The 23,047-nt window shown below is 29.6% G+C and overlaps 3 long non-coding RNA genes across 5 annotated transcripts; 2 read left to right on the top strand and 1 right to left on the bottom strand.

Moving 5' to 3' along the window:
* The first annotated feature begins 149 nt into the window (after positions 1-149).
* On the top strand, positions 150-22,921 carry LOC148234756 (uncharacterized). The gene is made up of 2 exons (XR_015809790.1): positions 150-323; positions 21,463-22,921. It is a non-coding gene; the product is annotated as an uncharacterized LOC148234756 (long non-coding RNA).
* LOC148234758 (uncharacterized) lies at positions 4,593-14,113 on the bottom strand. 3 transcript variants are annotated; one of them, XR_015809806.1, is made up of 4 exons: positions 13,980-14,113; positions 13,762-13,845; positions 4,791-13,353; positions 4,593-4,720 (listed from the first exon to the last, which is right to left on the bottom strand). It is a non-coding gene; the product is annotated as an uncharacterized LOC148234758 (long non-coding RNA). The 3 variants fall into 3 exon arrangements; XR_015809805.1 differs by having other exon boundaries at positions 4,791-13,845; XR_015809804.1 differs by lacking the exons at positions 13,762-13,845; positions 13,980-14,113 and having other exon boundaries at positions 4,791-13,132; positions 13,203-13,331.
* On the top strand, positions 11,452-17,750 carry LOC148234757 (uncharacterized). The gene is made up of 2 exons (XR_015809808.1): positions 11,452-11,590; positions 11,743-17,750. It is a non-coding gene; the product is annotated as an uncharacterized LOC148234757 (long non-coding RNA).
* Positions 22,922-23,047: the final 126 nt, after the last annotated feature.

Raw genomic sequence — 23,047 nt, 5'->3', positions numbered from 1 at the left:
TATAAAAAAAATCTTTTCAATTTTGATTTTACTACTGCGTGTTGATATATTTTTTATTTAAAATTTACATATTCGATTTTGTTATAGCAAATGTTTAAGATATTTACCGATTGCGATATTTTTTGTAGAATATATATTTTTGCCTATGGCAACAATTTGACACAGAGTCAGTTTATTATTGCATTAATGTCAACATTGTTAGTTATATAGTGAAGGTAGGGTTACTTAGAGTGATTGTGTTTGGATATGTGTGTGAGTCCTGAGTTACATATGACTGCATCTGCTCAAAGAAATCGGGAGATCGTGGAAAATCTCATTTACAGGTAATCGACTTGATCACGGTTTGCAACCAGGTTAGTAATTTAGGGCAGGGGTGGTGACGGGTGCAATTATACACAGATTGAGCCGCTGCGGTAGTATTTTATTAATGATTAACAGTTGTTTACAAGTACGCCTGAAGATTGCCAGTCGAGGCAATAACCGTCGCGCCAGTCCTACTGAAGTGCCGACCAGTTTTGGCCATAACAAATCTAAATGTAAATGGCCCTAGCAATTTATAATTGCGAAACACAACCAGGGGAGAGAGTGGGGGGACTTGGCGCTGCTGTTAATTAAACGCTGGCGGCACAGAAGTGATAAAAGTCGTGACGTATGGTGCGGCGGCGACGGCTCTGCTTGTAGAGCTTCTGGGATCGCAGGTAGGGCTCCATGAGGCGCGGCGTGCCTCGCTCCAAGCCGAGTGGAACACGTGTAGACCCGGGCGGCGCGTAGGGCTCCAGAACCTTTCGGGTCCTGTGGTGCGTCGGCGCAGCTACACAGGGCGCGCGCGCGACGGGCTCCGAACAAGCGGTTGGAGCTCGGGAGTCGCGGGGGCGTAGCCCTACGGGTGCGTGACGGGTCACGCGTGGTCCATTCGAACTTGGCGGCTTCTCGCTAGAGGTGTGTGGCGGCGCTGGGTGCTTTCTGGGTCACGTGATTGGCGGCGACGATAGGGGCACCTGGTCGGGGGGTGCAGGTCCGCCAGCTCGATTCCGAATCCAGGGAAACTTTGGTGGGGTGGCAGCAAGTGGCTCAGCTTTTTGTACTGCAGCGGCATCTGTGTTGTCTGACTCCATGTGCGTGCTCAGGATCACGTCGTAGGTTACCAATTTAGGGCAGGGGTGGTGATAATATTTTTGTATTTTTTTAGGTTTGGTTGACACAATTTATAAAGAATAGAGAAAATAAATACAGCCATAAAACATATTCTCTATATATTCGTAATATTAAACTTGTATAGTAACTTAATTATTGTTACTTTAATTGTATGATCAATACAATGTATGAAATCAAAACTCCAACCATTGTGTATATGAAGCTAAAGTCTAACATGAAAAACTTGTATATATTTGGTTTTATTTCGCAGGAACGAAAAAAATTTCGATATCGTCCAAGTCCATCTTTTGACAAAGAATCTAAAAAATAAATTTCTATTTATTTTTAATAAAAATTAAATAAATATATAAAAAATATAATCATTTACCTTTTCCATTCTTTAATATGTATTTATTGACTTTCACTCTTATTTGATAATCCATCCGTAGCATCTTCTCCGCAATGGTTATGAATAATGTAATAAGAGCAAGATGAAATAAACACCCCATGAAGTTTAATATGTATGTTAATTCTATGTTCTTCTAAAAATATGTATTATTTAAAGTAGTAGGATGTATTCTTATGTTTTTTTCACTTACTAAATATAGGTTTTTTTCTTCATTCATGTTTTTATCTACAACTTCTAAAATTTCACTCAAGTTGCACAATATGATAAAAATGAACTGAAATCAATTTCATTAAAATATATTAACAATAAAATATATGTAATTATCTTCTACATAATGACCATAAAATATTGTAATGTCATGATACAATGGACCACTTTTATTATTTAAAATTAAACATATAAAATAGTTTGCCATTGTTTATTTAAAATTCTATGGTCATTATTAAAAATCTATCTTTTTCTACCGGCACTCTGAAGATAGAAATACATAAATCGACGTTTTCGGCCATTTTCTTGTAAATAATACACAAAGATTCTAAACCGTCGTTAGGGATGATAGTATTTTTGACGAAGACCTCAAACGACTCGTTCAATATACTCAAATACCTCTTTAACATGTAAATATCCACAGTCGTCTTAATTATGTGTATATGTGTCGTGGAAATCATATAATAATACCATATTATCGAAAAAATATTGCGATCTCCTTTGATAACTTTTAAAATGAAATATATTAATAGAACACTAAAATAAAATACATATCCCATTATCATCACAATTTTAACATTTTTTAAGCTGACATTTTTGCGCTCTCTTAATTGGACATCGATATTTTTGAAATTGTTAATAATCTTTGCAGTTTTACCACCATCCCAAAACAGAGAGGATAGGCAAGATATTATCATGCAAATTATATAGGACGAGTGCAGCACTGAATCACACACCCATATGAAAAACTTTGTTTTATAATCATATTTATAGATTTGCTCTCTGAGAGTATAAGCGAATCCGATGCTTATACTCAGCACTAATACAATCCATATCTTTTTCTTAATTCCTATTTTAATAAGCTCTTTCGCTTTCCATGATACGGAACTGATCGCAAATACGCTATCGATTCTATCTCTGAACCGAAATATGTCTTCAAATGGGACGTCTTGCATTTTTATATTCTAAAAATATATTCGAGACTATCGTAAAAAAAAATAATTATGGAATGCTTTCAATATTTTATTGATTATCAAAGTAGTTTTTTACCGATCAAACAGTATCTAATATAAACAGTGTATGCTTTTATCTAAATTGCTTTAATTATATTGAGTACTATAAAACATACAGTATGTGAGCTTATAGAAAAATCAGATAATATAGTAAACGTTTCATGTATTAATGGAAAAGTAAATTCGAAAAGTTTTAAGAGAGCCGGCATCTTTTTAAAATACATCTTATTTTTTCATATAATCTTTTTTAATTAAATTTTTAATGCCTCTATAGTCTATATTATTTATAACAATAAAATTGAGATTTTTTTGTAAAAGACTATTTAGCGCAAGCTTTATGAATAAAACATAAAAGGTTGGACCCGAGTGTTATTCATGTTCGTTTTTGGGTTCTGGAAAGGTCATTATATATCCTTCTTTTACGACACTGCTTCTTAACTGAGCCATTGCCAGATAACATAAGTTGTAATTAAAAAGCCCATAAGCTTCCTTTTCTTGTTGACCTAAGATCTCTATTTAATTTCAATGAATGAAAACTAAGAAATAATTTTACAAAACAGTAACTCATTCGTTTCGTAGAACGTTAAATTTTTTCGCATTCTTTTTCTCGTCATTTAAAATAATTAACAGAATTTGAGCAAATTCGAGTGTGACCTTAACTTAATATTAATACCTGTGTTTTGCTCACACAAGATAATCTTCTCCTTAATACTAGTTTCAATGCTTATACATTATTATTATAATTTATTTTGATGATCTTCTCTCTTTCTATCCATAATTTATTTAGCTAAAATAGCTAAATAAATTAATAAAATAATTTTAATTATAATTTAATTTTTTATACACTAAACAAATGTAATCAAAACATATGTACATATAAAATATAATATAAACAAAATAAAAAAATAACTTTTCTTAATTCACGAAGATGTTTCTTTATCCCATTGAGGAAACCTGCTACATTTTTATTTTAACGGATAGTCCTAGGAATATTATATGAATTCACACCTCCGTACAATATTCCCCTGTTTATTTAAACCTATCTATCCTTAAATTATTATTTTTTATAATACCAAATCTATGTACATTTTTATTTCTTATTAACTTGTATATAAATACTAAAACATTCATGTTCAATATTTTTTGAATATCCAATCTTTCAATCATACTTATACAACTAGTAAATCTATATTTATTTAAAACTACTCTCATTGCCCTATTTTGTAATTTTTGCAATAACATCTTATCTTATTTATTAAGCATATATTATATTGTTACACAATAATGAAAGTGAAGCAATATAATATTTTGATAGATTATTTTTTTATATTTATACTTAACATATTTCTTATCTTAGATCATTTTTTGCTTATTTAATTAATCCTTAAAAATTATTTTTTATCTACAATTACTTCTGAATATTTTATATTAAACTGTTTTTATGTTATTATCTAACATCTATTTATGATTAATAAACATACATTTAGTTCATTATTTTTAAACCATCTTTCAATTATACTTAATTCATTGCTTAAGTTATCTACAACTTCTTTAATATTACCACTTATTTAATAAATTAAAGTGTCATCTACAAACAGATGTATTTTACATTTTTATATATTATAAACAACAATGGTCCAATTTTGTACCTCTGTCGTACACCGTGAAATATTATTTTCTCTTTGAAAAAATATATTTTATCTCTGTTTATGACTATTGTAAATAAAAATCAATAATAAAATTCTTTACTTATTTTTATTAATCTTTGGTAATAAATTTTCAAATGAAAATAATTCTATCCATATAATTGTGCTAACAAAATGCTATATGAACCAATTACACCAATTAACATATAAAAAGCTAAAGTCGGATATAAAAATGTTGCATATTTTTGGTTGTATATCACAAGTCCGGAAAAAATTACGGATTTTTCTCAACTTCCGCCTCTGTAACGCATCTGAAATCAAATTAGCTTTTATTATAAATCATAGTATACTATATGTATTTAACAAATCTATACTCCGTACAGAATGCCAATTTAGTATGCATCTATCTAATATGCAAATATTCCATTTAAACTAAATATAGCCATATTTATATTTTTATGTGACTGAAGTTATCAATTCTCAAAAAATATTTTAATGTTATAGTATAATTTTACAATTTAATTGTTAAACAATGGGATGCGTATAAACGACTTTAATGTTTCTAACGCTATGTAGTACTGATACGGCATTCCTTACGGAGTATATATTACCGTCTCCTTTTATCAGTAAGAATTTGTTGACGGTCATTCTTAAGTTGAAATTAATCTTCTTTATATTCTCCATAATGACGATAAATAATATGATATAAAAAAATGAAAAAACATTAATAAAAAAATTCATGAAGTAAACAGTTTCTGATGTAGTAGATTCCTATAAAAAATATTACAAAAAGTTGTAATAAACTAATTTTTAAATTAATAAAAATTAAATAATAATAGCTTACAGCGTTGAAACCTTTGTTGTAAATTTGTATTGTAGTATTGATCAGTATTAAAACACTGCAGAGTGAAGTTAAAATCATGAAAAGAAACTGTTTTTTAAAATATTATTAATAATATAATCTTTATGACAATATTTTGATTTAATCAAAGATAATCTGGAACTCGTAACAAAAATTATATTTCCAGATCCTCTCTGATTTTTCATATTATATCATTATAAATACCGGTATTTCAATAGTCGAGTTAGACAAATCAATGTATTGTACAATCATTTCGTACATATTGCAAAAGTCGATCAAATTGCTCACGCTATCCTGAGAACTGTACACTCTTATGTTTTCAATGAACAGTAAATGAATTATATTTAAGTATGTTTTCGCTAGATGCACATCAAATATAGTTCTAATCAACTGCAATTGCATCACACATGGAACAAAGTACGTCCACACAAGACTATCTTTATTATCCCAACGGTGATAGTCCAATCCAAAAAATGATATTGTAGCAGCAAAGAAAAAAATATAACTACAGATCAATTTGTATTTCAGTTTTTTGTAGTTTATCGTTGCAGTTTTCATCAGTATACCGCCAATCATTATAATATTATCGATCATTTTCGTCACTTTAACTCCATCAAATAAAAAACTTGATATCCACGCCGTCAACGTGCTTATAAAATAAGCAATGTACCTGACGAAATTGAGCAACCATATTAAGACTTGCGTTTCTAATTCTGGATCTTTTAATTGAAAGCAAAGTTCCTTATAAGTGTATACGATATTCGCAACGAACAATATAACTATCCAGATTCTTTTAAATATACTGATTTTGCTGATGATTGATCCAGTCCACGACACGGGACTTATTCCAAAAACACTATTTACATGATCGCTTAATTTCCAAACGTTTATTGCATCAAGATTATCATTCTGGACTGTTTTCATGTTTGACGGACGTTTTTGACTATTTAGAACTACCCTGTTACATAAAATATCATTTAAAATAGCTTATTGTATCATTATCAAAAGTATACCTTTTTAATCACTGAGCTTTTTAAATGATTGTCGTTTTATCTATCGATCTATGGCGACTGTTTTTAATGCAGTGCCTACGAAGCTATTTACATTTATTAATAGAAAATAAAAGTCTTCTCATACTTATGAAAATTATAAAAATGGAAACATTTATATTTTTAGAATATGATTAATTAAATACAGAGTAAAGAGGTGCTTATTTAATGTAAGATGGCTATGAAACGTCATTTCAAATAAATAAAAATCAATATTAAAATTCTTTACTTATTTTTATTAATCTTTTATAATAGATTTACAAGGGAAAATAATTCTATCCATATAATTGTGCTATTAAAATGCTATATGAACCAATTACACCGATTAACACGTATAAAAAGCTAAAGTCGGACATGAAAAGGTTGCATATTTTTGGTTGTATATCACAAGTCCGGAAAAAAATACGGATTTTTCTCAACTTCCGCCTCTGTAACGCATCTGAAATCAAATTTAATTTTATTAGAAATCAAAGTATGCTATATGTATTCAACAAATCTATACTACGTACAGATTGCCGAGTTAGTATACATCTATCTAATATGCAAATATTCTTTAGTAATAAAGACATTACAAATTTTATGGGTGTACCATTTAAACCAAGGCTGTGGAATCATTAGAAATTTTTCCCGACTCCGACTCCGAATTTTAAAATTTCTTTAATATAATTTTAAAATATTAAATTTATTTTTAATTATTTTATTTATATATTTTGTGAGTCAGATGATGTGTTAGGGAATTCGGTGTGAAAGTATTGAGTAAATACATACTATTCCTAATATGTAAATATGACCCTGGATGTCATTCACTTGGATTAGTGCCGTGCCAGTGTATGTGTCGTGCTGTGTTAGGGTGCATAATAAATTTTGTTTACTTCATACTACCGACTTAAAATGCATGGCCCATGACGAATAATTAAAAAATTATACGTCGGGGTGGAAAGAGGCAAAAAAGAGCTAGAGTGGGGCGATTTTTTACGACTCCGACTCCACAGCCCTGATTTAAACTATATATACTATTAATATTATAGGCAAATTTATATTTTTATGTGATTGAAGTTATCAATTCTCAGAAAATATTTTAATGTTATTCGTTATTACTGTGGAATTGTTATGTATAATTGTACGAACATTCGGTAAAACAACGAGATGTATATGAATAGCTTATACTGTGTAGTACTGACTCGGCATTCATTACTGAGTATATATTTACCCCCTCCTTTATTCAGTAAAAATTGGTTGACATTCATTCTCAGTTTGAAATTAATCTTCCTTATATTCTCCATGATGAATATAAATATTATGACATAAAATATTGAAAACACATTACTAAGAACATTCATGATGTAATCTAATGTGTTTCCCTAAAAAAATAACAGTTGTATCAAGCTTTAATTTGTTAAAATATGAAACATGAATAATAATAACTTACCTCATTAAAACCATTTTTGTAAACCTGTATAGTGGCATAGAACAGTGTCAAAACACTGCAGAGGTAACACAAAATCATGAAAAGAAACTGTTTTTTATCTTATTATTTGCAATAATATCATATGATAAAATTTATATTTAATCAAAGACGGTCTGGAGGTAAAAGACTCACGAACAACAAATCGTCTTATATGATATTATTAAATTTAATATAATACTGTTATAGTTATCTTACTTATCTATCGGCTACTGTGTTTATTTAATCATCAATATTTACATTTATCAATTAATGAATTCATTGGTAATTTGCACTAATTTGTACTTAATTTGATTGCTGAAATATTGAACCTAATTTATAAAATGTTTTAAAAAAATATGGAACAATTAAAATAAAATAGAGCTAGGTCGTCCATGATATAATAAATATCACTAATTTACGGACTGGTTTGAGTTTGGTGTCTCACAACTTACTTAGTAGCTATTGATCGTGTTTACCCGGTTGCAGCGCATTAAGCTAAGTCACAAATCAAATAGCTCTGCAGTTGATATTTTTTCCATACCTGCCTTATATTGTAGCATACTAGTAATAAAAATTGCTGCTCAGATAGACTAAAAATCCTACAAACCGTCTCTGAATTTTTATATTATATATAAATACCGGAATTTCTAAAATAGAATTAGAAAAATCAATATATTCCGCAATCATTTTATACACATTGCAAAAGTCTATCAAAGTAATAGCTCCATCCCAATTACTATTCACTTTGTTGTTTTCAATAAATAACAAGTAAATTATCTTCAAATATATATTTGCTATGTGCATATCTAATATAGCTTTAATCAACTGTAATTGCATCACACAGGTCAATACATATATCCATATTATAATTTCTTTATTACGCCAATTGGCAAAGTCCACCCCAAAAAATGATATATTGACACCAAAGAAGAAGATATAGCTGAATATCAATTTGTATTTAAGTTTTTTGTAGTTTATCGTTGTTTGCTGCATCAGTATACCGTCAATCTTTATTATATGATCGATCATCTTCATCGCTTTCACTCCGCTGAATAAAAAACTCATTATCCAAGCCGACATCACACATAAAAAATAAGCCAAGCTCATGACTAAATAGAGCAACCATATCAAAATTTGATTATCCAAATCTGTGTATTTTAATTGAATGACAATTTCTTTATAAGTGCATGAGATATTCCAAACGATCAATATCACAATCCAAATTCTTTGAATTATACTAATTTTTTTGACGACCGATCCTTTCCACAATACGGGACTGATTCCGAACAAACAATTTATGCAATCGTTTATTTTCAAAACGTCTTTTGCATCTAGGTTCTGGACCGTTATCATGTTTTATAGTCGGACGTCTTTAACTATTTAGATTTATTCCGTTACTAAAAACTACATGTAAATATCCATTGATATAACAATCAGAGTATCATTATCGATACGATTACCAAGCTTTTTAAATGATTGCCTTTTATCTATCAATCTATCGAATGATATATGAACTAAAATATAAAAGTATCTAGATGGTTAAAAACTGATCGAATATTCATCATCACTTTATATTTATGATTTATAAATTAATTTTACATTAATAGTACTATTAATTTACGAAATTGTATTAATATTATGCTGTAGGAAGGCAAGAGCACTAATCATTACATATATAAACGAGAAATCTAAATTGAAAATTTCATAGACTCAATAATTGTATTTCACAAGAATGAATAAAGTTTCCAAATCTTCCAAGTTTTTGCTTCAAGTATACATCTGAAATAATCCAATATTATTACATTAATTAGACGTTGAAATATATTTAATAAGTTTATTTATTAAATACTTTTTCCTGTGTTTAACTTATAATTGTTTACTTTTACTCTTAGTGACTAGTGTTATGAAATGTAAATACATTTATTTTAAGGCAAGGTATGATTTAAAAATAATTTTATTAATTACACTTTTTTCCAGCCTGTGGTTCAGTATTCTTAAATTTAATTACTAGTATGCAGACGATTGAATTGAAAATATCCATATTTTCAGCAATATTTTTGATACATCTGACAAAACACGTTGAATTTATGATATTCACACTCACCACCGACCGTCACAGACTCTTGACTGATGATCTATAAGTTCACATCTATTATATGTGCTTTGTGACATAAGAAAAGCTGCTTTAAATTTAATTAAAATGATAATTGAATACAATTTTCTTTGGTAAAAAGCTTGACAAGAAGTGAGTTCCGACACCTTTTTTGTTTAAAAAAAGCTCTGTTTATGACTATTTTAAATAAAAATCAATAATAAAATTCTTTACTTATTTTTATTAATCTTTTTTAATAGATTTACAAATGAAAATAATTCTATCCATATAATTGTGCTATTAAAATGCTATATGAACCAATTACACTAATTAACACGTATAAAAAGCTAAAGTCGGACATGAAAAGGTTGCATATTTTTGGTTGTATATCACAAGTCCGGAAAAAAATACGGATTTTTCTCAACTTCCGCCTCTGTAACGCATCTGAAATCAAATTTGATTTTATTAGAAATTATAGTGTGCTATATGTATATAACAAATCTATACTCTGTACAGATTGCCGAGTAAGTATACATCTATCTAATATGCAAATATTCTTTAGTAATAAAGACGTTACAAATTTTATGGGTGTACCATTTAAACCAAGGCTGTGGTCATTAGAAATTTTTCCCGACTCCGACTCCGAATTTTAAAATTTCGATAATATAATCTTAAAATATTAAATACATTGTTAATTATTTTATTTATATATTTTGTGAGTCAGATGATGCGTTAGGGAATTCGGTGTGAAAGTATTGAGTAAATACATACTATTTCTAATATGTCATATGTAAATATGACCCTGGATGTCATTCACTTGGATTAGTGCCGTGCCAGTGTATGTGTCTAAGTGTGACCACGATGACCAGTGGCCGGTCGGCTGTTGTTAGGTATTTGATTAGGTGCATAATAACTTTTGTTTACTTCATATTACCGATTAAAATGCATGACGCACGACGAACAATTAAAAATTTATGGTCTGGGTGAAAAGGGGCAAAAAAAGCTAGAGTGGGGCGATTTTTTACGACTCAGACTCCGCTTTAAATGCTCCGACTCCACAGCCCTGACTTAAGCTAAATATTATAGGCAAATTTATATTTTTATGTGACTGAAGTTATCAATTCTCAGAAAACAATTTAATGTTATTCGTTATTACTGTGGAATTGTTATGTATAATTGTACGAACATTCGGTAAAGCAACGAGAAGTATATGAATAGCTTATACTGTGTAGTTCTGGCTCGGCATTCATTACTGAGTATATATTTACCCCCTCCTTTATTCAGTAAAAATTGGTTGACATTCATTCTCAGTTTGAAATTAATCTTCCTTATATTCTCCATGATGAATATAAATATTATGACATAAAATATTGAAAACACATTACTAAGAACATTCATGATATATTCTAACGTATTTTCCTAAAAAAATAACAGTTGTATCAAGTTTTAATTTGTTAAAATATGAAACATGAATAATAATAACTTACCTCATTAAAACCATTTTTGTACACTTGTATAGTGGCATAGAACAGTGTCAAAACACTGCAGAGGTTACACAAAATCATGAAAAGAAACTGTTTTTTATCTTATTATTTGCAATAATATTATTTGATAAAATTTATATTTAATCAAAGACGGCCTGAAGGTAAAAGACTCGCGAACAACAAATCATCTTATATGATTTTATTCAATTTAATAAAATACTGTTATAGTTATCTTACTTATCTATCGGTTACTGTGTTTATTTAATCATCAATATTTACATTTACCAATTAATGAATTCATTGGTAATTTGCACTAATTTGTACTTTAGATTGCTGAAATATTGAACCTAATTTATAAAATGTTTTAAAAAAATAAGGAACAATTAAAATAAAATAGAGATAGGTCGTCCATGATATAATAAATATCACTAATTTACAGACTGGTTTGAGTTCGGTGTCTCACAACTTACTTAGTAGCTATTGATTGTGTTTACCCGGTTGCAGCGCATTGAGCTAAGTCACAAATCAAATAGTTCTGCAGTTGATATATTTTCCATACCTGCCTTATAGCATACTAGTGATAAAAATTGATGCTCAGATACTCAAAAATCCTACAAACCGTCTCTGAATTTTAATATTATATATAAATACCGGCATTTCTAAAATTGAGTTAGACAAATCAATATATTGCGCAATCATTTTATACACATTGCAAAAGTCTATCAAAGTGATAGCTCCATCCCAATTACTATTCACTTTGTTGTTTTCGATTAATAACAAGTAAATTATATTCAAATATATATTTGCTATGTGCATATCTAATATAGCTTTAATCAACTGTAATTGCATCACACAGGTCATTACATATATCCATATTACAATTTCTTTGTTACGCCAATTGGCAAAGTCCAACCCAAAAAATGATATATTGACACCAAAGAAGAAGATATAGTTGAATATAAATTTGTATTTAAGTTTTTTGTAGTTGATCGTTGTTTGCTGCATCAGTATACTGTCAATCTTTATTATATGATCGATCATCTTCATCGCTTTCACTTCGCTGAATAAAAAATTCATTATCCAAGCCGACATCACACATGAAAAATAAGCCAAGTTCATTACTAAATAGAGCAACCATATCAAAATTTGATTATCCAAATCTGTGTATTTTAATTGAATGACAATTTCTTTATAAGTGCATGAAATATTCCAAACGATCAATATCACAATCCAGATTCTTTGAATTATACTTAATTTTTTGACGACAGATCCTTTCCACAATACGGGACAGATTCCGAACATACAATTTATGCAATCGCTTATTTTCAAAACGTTTTTTGCATCAAGGTTCTGAACCGTTATCATGTTTTATAGTCGGACGTCTTTAACTATTTAGAATTATTCCGTTACTAAAAACTCTATGTAAATATCCATTGATATAACAATCAGAGTATCATTATCGATACGATTACCAAGCCTTTTAAATGATTGCCTTTTATCTATCAATCTATCGAATGATATATGAACTAAAATAAAAAAGTGTCTAGACGGATCAAAAACTGATTTAATATTCATCATCACTATTTTTTATGATTTATAAATTAATTTTACATTTATCGTACTATTCATTTATGGAATTGTATTAATATTATGCTGTAGGATGCAAGAGCTCCAATCATTACATATAAAAACGTGAAATCCAAATTGAAAATTTCGTAGACTCTCAATCGTATTTCACAAGAATGAATAAAGTTTCTATATCTTCCAAGTTTTTGCTTCAAGTATACATCTGAAATAATACAATATTATTACATTAATTAGACATTGAAATATATTGGATGAGTTAAATAATTAAATACTTTTTCCTGTGTTTAACATATACTTGTTTACTTTGACTCTTATTTTAAAATTTCTCTTTTGCATATTCTCCGCAATGGATATGAATATCACAATGGATAAAATACGGTGCACACCCCATGTAACATTTAAGATGTAAGTGACTGTAGTGCTCTAAAACGGAAATACATTTATTTTAAAGTAAGGTATAATTTTATTTATTACACTTTGTTCCAGCCCGTGGTTCAGTATTGTCAATTTTTAGAACATCTGTCAAATGCACGCGGGCTGGAACGGAGTGTTGTCACAATGCAGAACCTCACTTAACAAAATTAAAATATTAACATCTGTTAAGCAGCACGTGTACTACAAAAATAATTCAGATTTTTTGCTTGCTGGCATACCCTATACATCTGCATCCTGTGCCATTTTTTTTAACGTAGTGTATAAAAAAATAAGTTCAGTTTTATAACATAGCTTTTTGATTTTTAGAGCAGATCTTTACATCTATGGATTTTACAAGTTCAACAACTGAGTTTTTAACATAAACGCTAAATTAGTAATTATTAAAATAGTACTCACAATGTAAAATTCCTCCGATATGTCCCAAGATTCATGGATCATTTTTAAAACCACATTGAACGTACATAAAGCCATGAAAATAAACTGGAATACATGTATTTTATGTTTTATAAACTATTATTATTTATTAAATATATATTAATGCAATCATAAACCAATCAAAATATTAATTATATGTATAATACATTGGTTCATCATATTCTTAAATATTTAATTACCGGTATGCGGACGATTGAATTGAAAATATCCATATTTTCAGCAATCTTTTTGTACATCTGACAAAACACGTTGAATTTCTGATATTCACACTCACTGCCGATCGTCGCAGACTCTTTAACGATCTTCTCGAAGTTCACATCTATTATCTTTAAATATTTATAATGCAGATGTAATTGCGAGGCTATTTTAAACAAGTTGAATTGATTCACGTAAATCATGAAATACATCCAAGATACTTGCGCGTGTCGCGTTTCATAATGACACATGTCGAACACGTAGTAGACAAATACATAGAAAAAGAATAACACGTAAAACCACATCAGTTTGTATTTGAAACGCTCGATGTTTATCTTTTGATATTTGTTCAGTTCGGCGTCGATCTTTCGAAGGTTCTTTACCATCTTGGATATCTTATCTCCATCCGAAATCAAACACATAATCCAACTTAAAGTTGTACCTGTCATATACGACATGTGAAGAACTACATCGCTCATCCACACAAAAAACGCTGAGAATATATCATCTCGTTTCATTAGCTGTATGATTCCTTCTATTCCGTATGCTATGTTTAAACAGATCAATATAATGATCCACATGTTTTTGATCGTTCCTTTCTTGATCATCCTCTTACCGTTCCACGATAAAGAACTAATGCCAAATATCCAAAGGCATTGATCGTTAATCTTGAATAAATCTCCTATTGTCATATTTTCACTAAGAGTCTTCATTTTTAAGAGAGACTACTAAAACAATGTCAAGATGCCCAATCTTTTATTTATATATATATATATATATTCAAAAATTTAATCTTATAATACTAATCTATCAATATTGTTTGACGTTCGTGTTACACCTTAAAATTATCAAAGCTTTTATCTTGATTACTTTTTATTGATATTGGTTCAGTAGAACCCCTTTAATTCAATCACACTTAAAAATTGTGATCCATTATTGAAACATCTTTATTACTTAACATTTTTATATATTCAAAAATGTTATCAGGTGAAACTAATCTATACTAAGGCAAGACTGATTACTTACTTTTATCTTGATTATTAATATTTAATATACAACATCAAGATTTGTGTAAAAAACTCAATCTAGACTAGTGTTTATTGTTTTTGACTAAAGGAAAGTGCGATTTATTTAGTTAGTTAGTCGCCAGGTTTATTACACTTTATATTATACCAATACACAAATGAGAAAGAGTCATTAAAAAAGCGTCTCTTAGGTCTCTGATCTCTCCTTGTATTGTTGTTCTGAATCTACCGCTCTCTCTACTCTCTTTCAGTGTCAAGTTAGAGCCGAGTCAAGTGCTGATGTGAGCAAATGTCGAGTATTTTATGTTTCCTTGGATGAAACTTTGACGAGGGGAGAAAAGTCTTGCTTAGACCAATAGCTTCACTGATAAATCCAGCCTTTTAATGTATTTCTTGAATTCTTTGCCTTAAACCATTGGCATTCCAAATTGCGATATTTGTAATTTTGGTTATTATTTTTTAAAATATGTCATTTCAGAGAAATCATATCAGAATACATTTTTACCGGTGGATATATATTTTTAACAGTGAAAATATAGTTTATTCCGCAGGTGCTACTAAAATTATACGATTTCAACTTTTCCATATGTAGTTATATATACATTTACATAATGTCATTATTTATTTACATGCGATGTATAAATGTTATAGTGAATGTATATTTTTCAGTGAAGTTATATTCACACTATGTTTTAAAAATATAACAGCTATCCTTACTGATATTACTAGATACTTCTGTAGTATTGATTAAAATTTATTCAAACCGAATTTTGGTCGATAGGACAGTGGGAACGCTCAGTTACGAGCGGCGCCAAAATGATTTTATTGTTCTTGACGTGAATTTTTGACTTCTGAGAAGTGATAATTATTTTTGCATCAAGCAAAATTCGGTTTAAATGTTCCTCATTTAGTTTGTAATATTATTTTAAAAGTCGTAGTGTGAACGGCAGATTACCGAGCGTTCCCATTGCGACAGCGCCGACATGATTTTATTGCTTTTGGCGTGGATTTTTAACTCCTGAGAAGTGATTATTTTTGTGCTCTACTATTGGTCAAAATTTTGTTTAGATGTGCTTCATTCAATTCTTACTTATTATATTGAAATATTAAAATAAAAAAACAACTATATCAACATTACTTTTGCCCCCCCCCCCTCTGACATCCCTGAAAAGTATCAATACTAAGAATTTTGTTTATCGACATGCGTCTCTAAGATCATAAATTCTTCATAAATTCTTAGGTGTTCAAAATTGACGCTTTCTTCGTGTATTTGTTTGAAAAAGAACCTTTGTTCGATTGTCGCTCTGCATGACCCAGCTCAATTTTATTTTAATTATTCGTCTGTGAGATTAGGAAAATCTAGGAACACCATATATGTGATAATTGATTGGAATTATAATTATATTATAATTACTAATATCAATCTTCCAGACACTATTTTTCCTCTGCCACTGTTAAATGATCGCTCCTATAAAAGTTAAATTTTCACCAAAAGATGTACTGGAGACAGCTAAATAATAACGCGATTAGATCACTCCGATTCTCGAAGGACCAGTAAAAAAAGTGATACATCACATACGCACCTAGCAACACTTACAGCATGAGCTCACGAACCAGAGACCGGAGAGACATACTATTTTCACAATTGCAACCGCATTTATTATTGTACATATACTGTGTGAAGCTTTTTCGGGTTCTAACTGACTGAAAACTTACACCACTTGAATCCTAATCCTAAATATCACTTTTATATGAACTATCTTAATTTTTAGAAATTTCGAAAAAAACTTATTTTTTCAGCATTTTTTAATTGATCAATGACATTGAGATGCTGAATTATTTTTTAAGGAAAGTTTTTATTATTTTATAAATATCAAACTACATTGTATTTTAAATGTGCTTTTATTTTAACTAATATAAAACAGTGTTACATTATATATTTTAAATACAATCATAGTGCGATTACAAAAAGGTGTTATTGATGTTGATACAAATTTCAACGTTTTACCATTCACATAAATTAAATTTAGTGTTAAAAACACAATTGTTATACTTCATACTTTATCTTTTAGAAATTTTAACCTAATATCTGAATTTTCTCTATTTTTTTTTAATATTTTCTTTACAAAAATATGATGATAACATAAACTTTGCAGTAAGAAATCAACCGATTCTTTCATTCCTGAATAATGATGATCGCCTCAATATTGATATCAATAACAAGCAACCTGTTCCTATCACTGCGCTTTTTTATCCTCGTTATTTTTCACCAAATAAATTTGATACACTTCTATTTAAGATAATGAATTCATCACATTATTGATTCAATTCTTTCTGGGCTATGTTACGAATATGGAAGAAAAGAATGAAGGTCATGGACATTTTTGCAAACGTCAAAATGTTAAAGTGCTCAACCAAGATATAGTTGAAATACAAAATTCTTGAAAAGTGCGAACATTCGAAAAAATTAAAGAACGTTATTTGTATCTTGATGAGATGAAAGCTAAACTATTGATATGCAATCCTTTTTTCTGATGTAATTTTAAGCTGTACTAACTGACCTAACTAAGGATAAACTTTTGAACAAAAAACTCTTGAATAAACCACAAAACTACAGCTGAATCACTCTGTAAAGTCTAAGTAAATGCATTAGAACAATTCACAAAATTTAAAACAAATTGAAATCGATAGGACATAAATTGATGTTTGGAAAAATTCCACTTATAAAAACTTGTTTATTAACGACTAAGTTTTAAAAAAAATATTTTCCTTCGAAAATCGTAAAAAAACAGTGTATCTAATTTTAGTAAAAAATAGAATAAGTATAATTTATTACACTCTTAAAACGTTATCAATACAACAATGAATTCAAGTGAAATGCCTATATAAGATGTAATGAACGTAAAATCCAGAAAGTAAATGTTGTCCATTGATAAATTAGATCCAAAGTTTCCCATCAAGTTGTTGTATCGCTTAATTTCAATTTTAGACATATCTGAAATACATAAAATACATAATAATTTATAGTATTTTACAAATGCAGCAATTTAAATTTACTTTCTATGCTACAGATAATCCTTTTGAATACAATCTTTCTCATTTCTTGAATCTGATCGTTGACGAGTTCGCACATTAATGCCATCATCAATAAAATTGAAGTCCAATGTATACATATATAGAAATTGACGTAAATTGTCCATTCTTTCATATCCTAACATTAAAACGTGATATATTATATTTATACATAACTGTTATTAAAATATTTGTATTTACCTGAGGGTATTTTATAAAATATCCTATCAAATACCCGTGGTATATTAGTGATGTACATATTACAAACAATGTCTGCAATTAATATATTACATATAATTAAACATTATAAATTATATTGTATTAATAACCGAATAATTTTACCGGAATAGACACTAAGACTCTAGACTTTCTGATGTTATAATTTAACCTTTCGAGCAATTTGAACGCCACGTTCAAATCTAACATGTTTATAATATTTTTATTCAGCGTCTTTAAGTACAAAGTGGAAATCAAAGATTCCACTACGAATCTGAGCTTGATCAGTTCCGCTATTGATAATGCTATCAAAGTTTCGTAGATAGCTAGTGATAACTTTACATTTTTAAAGAAATATATCTGAATCCATAATGCATATAGAAATAAAACAGTAAAAGCACTTCCGTACAACAATATAATTGCTGATATTAACTTTTTATTACCAAATTCTTTTAATTCTTGACCAATTTTTACATTATTCGAGATCATATTACAGGACACTCTTGTTCCGATTATAATCGAAATGAACCAAGCCGATAAAGGTATATAATGGAGGCTCGTGGATATCAATGAATTAACAATCAAGAAAAACTTATCAATGTCTTTAGCACGTGATAGGCTTTGTACAAACAAAAATTCACGATAGGTACTTTGTAAAATATACAATACAAACAGTGTAAATGGATACAATATGTTTTTATAACTGAGAGGTTTATAAATTAATCCAAATATTGAATTAAACTTATAGATCAATGTTAAGATGGTGATGAGACGTGCTTCTCCCATAGTTCAGCTTTGCTATTAAAATGCTTTCAATGAATGCACTCAAAATTATTGCTACATATAAAAAATGCATTCAACTCATCCTCATTAATGTTCCATATATTGATTAAGAAGAAATAAATAATATATACAATTAACATAAAACATATACCATTAATATTTATTTTCATACCTCAAGGACTGATTGTAATACAATATAAAAAGCAAAAATAAGCTAACTCAAATAAACATAATTTCGAGAGCTGCAAAATGATTTCATAAAAATTAAAGATGAATAATTTTGTAATTTTCTCACTAAAAAAAAATTTCCAAAAAAATAAACTATTAAATTTTTTTTATTGATTAATATTATGACCATCGTGACCTGACAGGTTAACCTAATGCATCACGATTGCCAAAAGTATAAAATATATTGCAATAAATTAAACAAGAATGGATAATACCCGTATTCTTTCAAGTATAAATATCAAAGGAATTTACTCTGTACCTTTTCCAGCTTCAATTTATTACATTGACTCATTACGCCTGGAATCTAAATAATAATATCCAACGTTCTTCGAAAGTCACACCTAAATCCTTTGTAAAAGAAGGCATCAATGTCCGTGAAAATGAAATTGTGTGACATTTTTTTACATTGAAAGGCAATTGGTTACAGCAAGCCCACATCCATAAAGAATTGAGATCCTCCTGCAGGTCAAGGGAATCTGAAATCGACTGTACTTACTTGAAAATTTTCAAATCATCTGCATATAATAAAAAATTTGAATGATGCATTGTTGTTTCTATGTTTTAGGGGGCGTAGCCCTAGGAGGTGGTTGACCTCGCGGCCAATGAGACTAGTGTGAATCTAGATGAATTGCTTTATTAAGTGATATTTACATGTGACAAATAGACGATTACGGCGTGACGTTTCTCGCAATGAAGATGAACGTGGCGCAGGTAGTGATGGCCGTAGATGATGCTATGGGCTCTTGTAGCTACGTGCGGCGAGTGTCGGATGTGATATTCAAATCTGTCGGTGAGGGCGCGTAGCTGCTGGTAGATCTTGGCTCTCTGGTCGTCTGCGTCGCTGGCTCTGCTGTCTGGGCCGTCTCTTGTCTGGTGCCTCAGCCGTCTGCCCTCTCCTCATCGGAGCCCGGGCTTATATCCTTTAGAAGTTGCACGCTTGCTGGCCAATCGCTGCAGTCGCTTCGTAGAACTCGAGAAATCGGATGTTGCATTTTCGAAAGCGAGTTTTTTGCTTGTCCAGACTTTCGAATTCTACGGAAAGGGTTTGCGATGTGGTGATTGATTGCGTCCGTTCGTACCGTTTTGTCACAAAAGGGATTCTCTTAACGACTCGTGTTGTGTGGTCAAAAGAAATCCCTCTTGTGCCATGATATTTGTCTCATTGTTAATAACAACGTTTTTGGTCACGGTCATCAACAATGAGAAATCTGGACCTATTTGTGTGGTCGCCACAATGTCATTAAAGAACAATAGTAACAGCAATGGACCCAAGTTAGATCCTTGAGGTACTCCAGTAGAGGTCTTATATCGTTCTGAAAAAGAGTTTTTATACTTGACGAACTGATATCTATTGATCAAATAATTTGAGAATAACTTTATAAAACCTTCAGAAAACCCAAAATTAGATAATTTTTTCAAAAGTAAATCATGATTAACTTTATCGAATGCCTTCTCAAAAATAATTATTGTATAAATATAAAAATTTGTGCAAAATTATATTTTTTATTTAATTTAATTTTTATTTTTTAGATTAAATTAAGATCATCGTGACCTAACAGGTTACCCTAATGCGCCACCATAGTCGAAAACGAAAAAAATGTATATATACATAACTAGAACAACACTTAAAAATAATAAACAAAACAAAATATCATAAAATATCAAAATTAAATGATACGAACTGGACCAGCTCCTCATAGCTAACATTAAACAGGTCAATGTGTAATGCCAGTGTATTAAGGAGCCGGATGGCCACATTCATAGGCGAATCGGCAAGTGCGGACGTCCTAGCTCCAACGGCCATCAAAAGAGGACGTATATAAAAACTTGTGTACCAACCTCTAATTGTAAAAACTACTAACATAAATTTAGTATCATTTGCGATCAGATTAATGTTTTTTTTTAGGTTTGGTAACAAAAATTATGTAAAAAGTATAACTATTAACACCACTAATTCGGTATGTATGTAGTAGCTATAAATAAATATGAATAGGTTTATCAAAAATAAAATATACATAAAAATATCAATTTCTTATTTTTTCTGGAGCCGAAATCTATTGTAGATAGTTTCCTTGTAGTAGCATGATTAGAAAGTTGTGATAATTCTGTATGATATTTACTAATAAGTTATTATTTTTTACAGAATGGTTCTATATCAAATCGTCGAAAGGCTCCGTCCAGCTCGTAGCAAAAGATAATATATTTTATGAAGACATCAACAGTCACGAGAGACGCATCACTTGGCGCTGCTCTAAATTTTATACAAAAACGTCTACAAGAAACCGTTGTCAGATGAGTATATCGTTACGCGATGGAAACGTTTATTACGTTAAAGGAGAACACAACCATCTTGAGACTTATTCAGCATCAAAGCACAGCGACAGACGTTGCGAAGTGGACATGAGCGGCAAGTATAAAATAACAGGCAAGTGGATTCCGACTAATGCGCTGGTTCCGTCAACAGTGTCACTGTTGAAAACCGCGCAGCTGAAAGCATATGTTCAAAAGAGAGATGATGAAAACAGATCTTTCAACATATGTAATCCCGAAATGCTCGTTAGAAAAGTGCATAGCTGGCATGTGCCAACTTTTGAAGGTTTTTCAAATTAATAAACCAAATTGTTTTACGAATCCATTTTAGCAGATTTTTTTTTATTCGGTTGAGTATTTTATTAATAAATTAAGTTTTTTTTTTTAGTATATTAATGTTGTCATCGGCATAGCGATTTCTTTAACTCCAATCTCGAAAGTGTCATTCTAGTCCATGAGGGAATTTCTAGTATTTATTTATTAGTTATTAAAAGGGTCGCCAAAAATATGTATCCTAATTTATGATTGTGCTTAATTTTAAAATTATTCTGTGATTGTGTAATTTTGTGTGCCATAATGTGCAAAATCAGGTCCTTTATTTTAATTTATGTTTATTTGTTTGCTGATATTGTAACACAATCGTGGAATATTATTAGAGATAATAAATAAAAATGTATTATTCATGTTTTATAAATAAAAAAAGAATTATTTTATTAAAACTTTTCTGCAAGAACAGATTTGTTTATAACACGTTTTAAATATTATATGTATCTTAGATATTAAAATAAAAATAAATGTTCATAGCATAGAAAAAATGTTATTTTATATACAATTCAGTATTTAAATGTCTTTGTCGTAAAATGTTATTAATAATGAATAATGTCGTTAGAAATGTTTCTTTAAATTAATATTGAAAGTGATGCGACTCAAGAAAATATTCTGCAAAAGATTATCTAATAATTATACTTTAAAATGTACGAAACCTGATATATACGTCTAAAGTTTACTAATAACACTTAACTGACGGTTCAGGTTGTACCTATCCGTCATGTTCGCTAATAGTAATCCATAGGATGAGTAGAATTTATCTTTTTAGACCTCTGATGTTAAAAGACAGGTCTTGTAGTATCTACTCGCTGATTAATGTTATAACCCACCGACGATAAGGTTTAAGATTTTAATAAATTTCTTTGCATTTTTTTTTTAAGTAAAAATAAAATATATTTTATGTTAATAAGTTAAGCTTAAATTTTATGTTTACACAATTCACAGATTAAAAACTACTAATGAAATATTTTTTTTTATTTATCCTTATAATTATATTATATTTTTTCAGTGGCGATAAACAACCAGACGATTAAGTGATAAGATAGCAAATAAAATTATGAACGCAAAGCGAGCATTTGTGAGCGTGATAT

The sequence above is a fragment of the Plectrocnemia conspersa genome, unplaced genomic scaffold, assembly GCF_051122295.1.
Source record: "Plectrocnemia conspersa isolate PC_06_02 unplaced genomic scaffold, ASM5112229v1 ptg000005l, whole genome shotgun sequence".
NCBI classification, from domain to species: domain Eukaryota; kingdom Metazoa; phylum Arthropoda; class Insecta; order Trichoptera; family Polycentropodidae; genus Plectrocnemia; species Plectrocnemia conspersa.
Note: the sequence above shows the minus strand (reverse complement) of the source record. Positions and strands in the feature narration are given on the sequence as shown.